This window comes from Rhincodon typus, chromosome 30 (assembly GCF_021869965.1).
Source record: "Rhincodon typus isolate 14 chromosome 30, sRhiTyp1.1, whole genome shotgun sequence".
Lineage (NCBI taxonomy): Eukaryota > Metazoa > Chordata > Chondrichthyes > Orectolobiformes > Rhincodontidae > Rhincodon > Rhincodon typus.
The window spans coordinates 21,769,595-21,778,514 of NC_063361.1; positions in this window are offsets into that span (position 1 = coordinate 21,769,595).

Genomic DNA, 8,920 nt, shown 5'->3' on the forward strand with positions numbered 1-8,920 from the left:
GAATTTCTGAAGAAGGGTCTAGGCCCAAAACATCAGCCTTCCTGCTCCTCTGATTCTGCTTGGCCTGCTGTATTCATCCAGCTCTACACCTTGTTATCTTAGGTCATTGTTGTAGGTTACTTTGAGGCTGAAAGTAAATAGGGAAAATGTTTCCAGGTGACAAATTAAAAGACTTGTAGGAAATTTTTGAAAAACCAAAGATTTAAAAATTAGGAACTAAATAAATAAATGGAGATCCTGGGTCATGTGATGTATTGTACCTGCATGATGTGGGAGCTGGTAGAACTTGTTGAGGTTCATAGCTACTATATCTGTAACATGTGTTGGTTGCTTGAGGAACTCTGGCTCAGAGCTGATGAACTGGAGTCTGAGCTTCAAACACTGCGACACATCAGGGAGTCGGAGAGTTACCTGGATGCTGTGTTTCAGGAGGCAGTCATACCCCTTAGATTAACTACCTTGAATTTGGTCAGTGGTCAGGACAGGAGAGTGTGATTACCAGCAAGGCAGGTAGAGGGATCCAGGAGGCAGTGCTGAAGGAGCCTCAGCCTTCAGCTTGTCTAATACATTTGAGATTCTTGCTCCCTCTGTGGATGAGAGTGAGAGTGGGAGTGTCGGGAGGATGAGCAAACTGACCATAGCACCATGATATGGGAAGCTGTTCAAGGTTGGGAGGTGGGGGAGCTGGCGGGAATGGAGAGAAAAGAGAAATATAGTTGTAATTGTGGATAGTGTAGTAAGGGAAATAGACACTGTTCTCTGTGGCCAGGATCGAGAGTCCCGAAAGCTGTTTTTCCTACCTGGTGCCTAGCTTAGGATATCTGATCTGGACTGCAGAGGATCTGGGAGTGGGAGGGACAAGTTCTAGTTGTTGTGGTCCACATAGGTAGCAATGATATAGGTAGAAAGGGAAAGAGGTTCTGCTAAGGAATATCAGTATCTAGGGGCTAAGTTAAAAAGGAATATCAAAAAAGATGAGAATCTTTGGATTACTACCTGAGTCACGAGAAAATTGTTGCAGGGTAAACAAGATTAACGCATGGATCAAAGAATGGTGTGGGAGAAACAAGTTTGAATTCATGGAACATTGGGGAAGGAGGGAGCTGTTCAGATGAGGAAAGCTGCACCTGAATCACGCTGGGACCAGAGTCCTGGTGAATCCATAACTAGGGCTGTGGATAGGACTTTAGACTAAATAGTGGGGGGAGGTGGGTGGGTCGGAAGGGAAATTATGGGAAGAGTTAAAAGGGGGGTAGGGCTCAACAGAGGCTATTAAAGTTTCCAGAACAAGAAATTAGAGAATATAGAAAGGGTCAGGAATCTAATGTCAGGCACAGCAGATAAGGGGATAACTGTAAGAAGGGGGAAATCAATGTAGGATTTGAGTGTGGAACTTAAATGCATGCAGAATATGAAATAAGATGAATGAGCTTGTACTGCAGAATGAAATTGGCAGGTATGATATTGGTATCACAGAGACATGGCTGCAAGCTGTTCGGGGCTGGGAAATAAATATCCAGGGATACTTTCACCCTACCAAAAGGACAGGCAATTGGGGTGGGATAGCCTTGTTAGTGAGAAATGAAATTAAATCAATGGCAAGAAGTGATATAGATTCAGAAGGCATAGAATCAGTGTGGGTAGAGTTGAGGAACTGCAAAGGGAAAAAAAGACCCTGATGATAGTCAGGATGTGGGGAAGAAAATAAATCAGGAAATAGAAAAGGCATGTAAGAAAGGCACTATTACAATAATCATAGGGGGCTTCAGTGTGCAGGTGAACTGGGAAAATCACATTGGTAGCGAATCTGAGAAAAAAGAATTTGCGAAATGTCTACAAGATGGTTTTTTGGAGCAGCTTGTGGTAGAACCCACTGGGGAACAGGCAGTTCTGGATTTGGTGATGTGTAATAAGGCAGACTTGATTAAGGAGCTTGAGATGAAGGAACTATGCAGTGCCCACAATATGATAGAATTCACCCTGCAGTTTGAGAGAGAGAAGCTGGAATCAGATGTAACAGCATTACAATTGAGTAAAGTTAACTGCAAAGACATGAGGAGGAGCTGGCTACAGTTCATTCACAGGGGACCCTAGCAGGGAAGATGGTGCAGCTAAAAAGAAAGGAGTTTCTGGGATAATTCGGGAGACACAACAAAAATTCTTCCGAAGGATGAAGAAGCATACTAGGTAAGAATGAGACAATCATGGCTAACAAGGGAGGTCAAGGACAGCCTAAAAGAAAAAAAAACATACAATACAGTGAAGATTATTGAGAAATCTTTAAAAACCAGCAGAGGATAATGAAAAACCTATAAGGGGGAGAAAATAAAATATGAGGGTAAGCTAGCTAGTAATAGAAAAGAAGATTGCAAGTGGTATTAATTTTTGTAGATATATAAAAGGTAAGAGAGAGGTAAGGGTGAACATTGAACCAATAGAAAATGAGGCTGAAGGAGTAGTAATGAGGGACAAAGAAATGTGAAGGAACTGAATAGGTACTTTGCATCCATTTTCATAGTGAATGACACCAGCAGTATACCAGAACTTGAAGACAGTCAGAGGCAGAGGCAAGTGTAGTGGCCATCACTAAGGAGAAGGTGCTGGAGAAGCTGAGAGTTCTGAAATCGGATAAATCACCAAACTAGATGGACTTCACCCGAGAGTTCCGGAGGAGATTGTAGAGGCATTGGTGGTCTTTCAGCAATCACTTGAGTCAGGGACGGCCCTAGAGGGTTGGAAATGGCTAATGTAACACTCCTGTTTAAGAAGGGAGAGAGGCAGAAGATCGGAAACTGGGCCAGTTAACCTCAGCTCAGTCATTGGTACGATTTTAGAGTCAATTATTAAGGATGAGATTGCGGAGTACTTGGAGGTCCGTGGTAAAATACGGCTGAGTCAGCATGGCTTCATCAAGGAGTGGCCATGTCCGACAAATCTGTTAGAAATCTTTGAGGAGGTAACAATCAAGTTAGGCAAAGGAGACCTAGTGGATGTGATCCCTTTGGATTTTTACAAGGTGTTTGACAAGGTGTTGCACAGGAGGTGCTAAATAAGATGAGTCCATGGTGTTAGGGGAAGAGTACTGGAATGGATAGAGGATTGGCTGACTGGCAGAAGGGACTATCTGGACAAAGGAATTGTACAACGATCTGGTTGAAGGAACTGATGGCATTGTTGCTATGTTTGTAGATGACATGAAGATATGTGGGGGCACAGGTAGTGTTGAGGAAGCAGGGAGGGTGCAGAACGACTTGGACAAGCTAGGAGAGTGGGCAAAGAAATAGCAGAATACAAGGTGGGAAAATGTGAAGTTATGCACTTAGCTAGGAAGCATAGAGGCATAGACTATTTTCCAAATGGGGAAAGGCTTCAGAAATCTAAAAAACAAAGGGATTTAGAAGTCCTAGTTCATTTCTTAATGTTAACGTGCAGGTTCAGTTGGCAGTAAGGAAGGCAAATGCAATGTTAGCTTTCATTTCAAGAGGACTAGAATACAAGAGAAGGGATTTACTGCTGAGGCTGTATAAGCCTATGGTCAGACTGTATTTGGAATATTGTGAACAGTTTTGGGCCCCGTTATCTAAGAAACGATGTGCTCGTATTGGAGGGGGTCCAGAGGAGGTTTGCAAGAGTGATCCTGGCGATGAAGGGCTTGTCATGTGAGGAGCAGTTGAGGACTCTGTGTCTGTACTTAATGTTTAGAAGGGTGAGGGGGGATCTGATTGAAACTTACAGAATATTGAGAAGCCTGGATAGTGTGGATGTGGAGAAGATGTTTCCATTAGTAGGAGAGACTAGGACCTGAGGGCACAGCCTCAGAGTGAAGAGATGACCCTTTACAACTGGGATTAGGGGGAGTTTCTTCAGCCAGAGTCATTGAGGTATACAGCACAGAAACAGGCCCTTTGACCCAACTTCCCCACGCCGACTAAACTAAACTAGTCCCATTTGTCTACGTTTGGCCCATATCCCTCTAAACCTTTCAGTGTTGTAATTGTACCCACCTCTACCACATCCTCTGGCAGCTTGTTCCATATATTCGCCACCGCTGTGTGAAAAAGTTGATCCTCAGGTCCTTTTTAAATCTTTCCCTCTCACCTTAAGCCTATGCCCTCTAGTTTTAGACTCCCTACCATGGGGAAAAGACCTTGGCTATCCACGTTATCCAATGCCTGTGTGATTTTATAGCCTCCATAAAGTCATCCTTCAGCCTCCTATACTCCAGTGAAAGAAGTCCCAGCCTATCCATCCTCTCCTTGTAACTCAAACCTTCCAGTCTCAGTAACATCCTTGTAAATCTTTATTGCACCCTTTCCAGTTGAATAACATTCTTCCTATAGCTGGGCAACCAGAATTGTACTCAGTACTCCAAATGTGGCCCTACCAATGTCTTGGACAGCCTTAACATGACATCCCAGCTCCAGTACTCAATGCTCTGATCGATGAAGATGTGTGCCAAACGCCTTCTTCACCACCTGCCTACCTGTGACACCACTTTCAAAGAACTGTGTATCTGCACCCCTAGGTCTCTCTGTTCAACAACATTCCCCAGGACTCTGCCTTTAACTGTAAGTCTTGCCCTGATTTGCCTTACCAAAATGCAACATCTCACATTTATCTGAATTAAGTTACATCTGTTATTCCTCGGCCTACCGTCCCAGTTGATCAAAATTCCATTATAATTTTAGATAACCTTCTTCACAGTCCACTATACCACTAATTTTGGTGTCATCTGCAAACTTAGTAATCATTATTACTAACTAGCTATATCCTCATCCAAATCATTTAGAAAAGACAAGCAACAGTGGGCCCAGCAGTGCTCCTTGCAGCATAGCGCGGGTCACAGGATGGTAAATCCTGGAACTCATAGCCACAGAAGGTTGCGGAGGCCAAGTCATTTGAGTGTATTTAAGACAGAGATAGATAAGCCTTGATCCCCTTACTAATCAAGGACCTATGTGGAGAAGACAGAAGAATGGGGTTAAGAAAGCTATGAGCCATGATCAATTGGTGAAGCAGACTCGATGGGCCGAATGGCCTAATTTTGCTCCTGTGTCTTATGGTCTTACATAGCTGCTATAATGACTTTCAGACAGATGGTGAGGGAATCAAAAAGAGGGAGATAAATCTGCTTTACCTTGTCTTCACCAATCTACCAGCCCGAGATCCGCCCATTCACAACAGTATCAGTAGGAGTGTCCATTGAACAGTCTTTGTGGAGACAAAAGTCCCATTTTCACATTGAGGATACCCTCTATCTTGTGTGGCATCATCAATGTACAATGTGGGGTAGACTTCCAACAATTTTAGCAAGTCAAAACATGGCATCTATGAAATACCAGCAGCTGCATAATTGTATTAAACCACAATCTGTAACCTCTGGGTCTGACATATACCTCGCTCTGCCATAACCATCAAGCCGAGAGATCAGTCCTGGTTCAATGAAGAGTGATACGCTGGTAGCAACAGCAGGCATACCTAAAAATGATGTGTCAACCTGGTGAAGCTACAACACACAACCATTTGCTTCTCACACAACTGAAGCAGCATGCAATTGACTGGGTTAACTGATCAAACCACCAATGGATCAGATTTCAGCTCTGCAGTCCCAAATGTCAGTCATGAATGATGGTAGCCAAGTAAGCAATCGATGGAGGTGGTGGCTCCACAAATATTTCCATCCTCAATGACGGAGAAGCCCAGTGCATCCATATAAAAGACAAAGCTAAAGAATTTGTGCGTTTTGCAGAATTTGCAGTACAGTACAAACACTGGGAAATAGCTGATGATGTGGAAAATTCCCCAGTTACATTATGCGCACAAAAATCTGGCTAGCCTTCTCTCCTTAAATCTACTTTTGATCATCAGCAAAGTGATGAAATGGGTTATTGACAATGTTATCAATCAGCACTTGCAGTGAAAAAAACCTGTTCACCAGCATTCAGTTTTTTTTTGGGTACCACCAGGGCCACTTGGCTCCCAACCTAATTAGAGCCTTTATCTAAAAATGGACAAAAAGCTGAGCTTCAGGGTTAGGGTAAAAGTGACTTCCCTTGACATCAAGGCTGCAGTCAACTGATTATGGTATTAATGAGCCCTAGCAAAAGTGGAATCAATGCAAATCAAGGGGTAAAACAAAGATGTGGTTGGAGGTCAGTCATCTCAGCTCCAGGGCATCCATCACTGCAGGAATTTCTCAAGGTAGTTTCCTTGGTCCAACCATCTTCAGCTGCTTCATCAGTGACCGTTCCTCCATTATGTTGTTAGAAGTATGGCTGCGTAAGCATCAGCGAGCAGTGTTCGCCACTATTCCAACTGCTCAAATGCCAGAACAGCCCATGCCCAAATGTAACAAGGTACAGACAATATCCATGCTGCAGTTTACCATGGACTAGAAATGTGCCCAACACCCCAAGGACTGCGGTACTTCAGGAATGATGTGGAGGTGCCAGTGTTGGACTGGATGGACGAAGTCAGAAATCACATGACACCCGGTTATAGATGAACAGGTTTATTTGAAATCACAAGCATTAGGAGCACTGCTCCTTCATCAGGTGAAGTCATTGTGATTTCAAATAAACCTGTTGAACTATAACTTGGTGTTGTGTGACTACTGACATAGTTCAGGAAGACAGCATTCCAACGCTGTCTCCAGGGCAATTAGGGATTAGAAATAAATGTTGGTGCCCACATCCCATAATTGAATTATGGAAAGCTGTTCTTAATATTTCTAACTAATGCAGCTACGACAGTGGAGGGAAGCGTGGTAAGGGATAATTGTGGAACATAAGCAAGAACACATTGTATAGTCAAGCCCATTTGCACTAAAACATTTCTTCCCTTGTATTAGCAATTACAGAGCTTTATTGTTCCCTTTTGTTGTCAATATTTTCCCACCTACTCATTCCAGTATACTTTCCATTTAATGTACCTGTTCATAATTTCCATCCTTTCTCATTTGGAATTATCATCCTCTAGTGCCAGACTTTATGTCTAGATTTTCCTTTGCTATCACAAGTCTATTTGCTCTTCTTGCAGTGATGTTTCATGAGTATCTTGTTTTCTCTCCCTTTTAAGGAATAAATTTCAGGCTCGTCTCTCTGAGGCATTTAATGGCATCCCTGAGATCATGTTTCTCTCCTTTTTATTTATACATTTTTAAAATATTTTGTTGGCTTGCTTGTGCATTATTTCTTTTAAATGGAATGATGGTCATTTTCACAGGATGAATATATGTGACTGAGACCACTAACCAACCATTTATAAAACTACAGTAGCACCCCCATCTCCACTTTATCTGATAGATTGTGGAATAATTCTAATGATTTTTCCTTCACCTCTCTTCTTGATAGTTACCTAACCCTTTACAAGCATCACAGACCAAGTTTTATACTTCACAATAAAAGTAAAGTAAGATTAAAATGTTGAGTACTTCTGAACTATGTGCCTAGACCAAATAACGGTTAAGTTGACCAATCAGTTTCTGCTTTAACTTGTACTATAACTAAAGCTGGAGGAGTGCACTGTCTCCCGAGCCCCATTACTCCACAGTTCACATTATCAAATTTAAAAAAGAATCCACGTTATCTAAAATGGTCAGTTAAATACCGTGCCCATTATCAGGATTTAAACAAAGAGCTATCAACCACATTTCTTTAATGAATACTTACTGATTTACTATCTGCAGAGGTTCGGCCTCCTAATAAGATACATTTTGGACAATGGGTTATTCTTGAAGCCAAAAGTATAAAAACAAAGGATGTAGGATCAAGCTAAGTTTTCTCTGGGGTCGTGGCTAGCAGAGTTACTCAGGAAATATGTATTGAGAGACTGCTCCAAGCACTTTGGAAAACAAAAGCAAATACATTTCAACTTGAACTCAACCAGAGGGGTTTCTTCTCAGAAATGGGAGAGATCAGCTGGGCAGCACACGCTTCTTGATCTCCAATTAGGTACTAGCGTGACTCCAAGCCAGTCATTACTCAAAACTATCCTAGCAGGGATCTGTAATATACCAAGCACTTAAGCATCAGCCAAAGGATTTTTATGAAAACCTGTTTTAAAAAAAAGTCTCCAGAGTGATCTTTTAACCATTTTAAAGAAGCCACTCTAAAACTTGAAATAAATCCACTTCTCCACAATCCTTCAAAAGTTAAATCCTCCAAGAAATATGAAATATTAAATGTTTTTAACAACACTTGACAGTTAAGTTTTATGGCCCTCATAAGATGGAGTCTGTTTAATGACAAAATACTGAATAGTGCATGATATGGTATGCCCTGTAAAACATGACGTTATCTAACTAACCAAAAACGATATTGTATGTAATGTACTGTGAGACATTAAAACTTCTGCATACATCAAATATTTAATATTGAAAATATCCCACTTTTGCTACCATGTAGTTCCTGAAATACTTTATTGATTGGCTCAAAGCAAAACAGTGCAAGTCATAACTTGACAGATTAAAAAATGCTCATACCGTGGAAAAAAATGGTAAAAGGTTTGCTTTAAATGAAAGACTGTAGAAGGAGATGTTGCAGTTTTAAAATTAATGACTGAAACTCATCATGAATTTATTGATACTGCCACTTTGCTCACACATCAGGGGTAATTGCTGGAGACTTATTGGTACGTGTTCACAGGGACAGATTTGGTTTTTCAATCAGCAATCAGGTCAGGCACCATCAGCATGAAACAATTCTCTGACTGTTGCGCAGGTGAATAATGCAGTCGCAGAAAGCCTGTAAACTCTTAAAAACACTCTCTCTCTTAGGAGAGAAGTAAGAATTGGAAGTTGGCTGACTATTCTAACTCACTATTTACCTGTAAGATGCTGCCTTTGACCAGTAACTGAATTACTGAACAATCAGTGTGCCAACTCTCCTGCATCTGCAGTAAAGAACTGAAAAAATCTTGG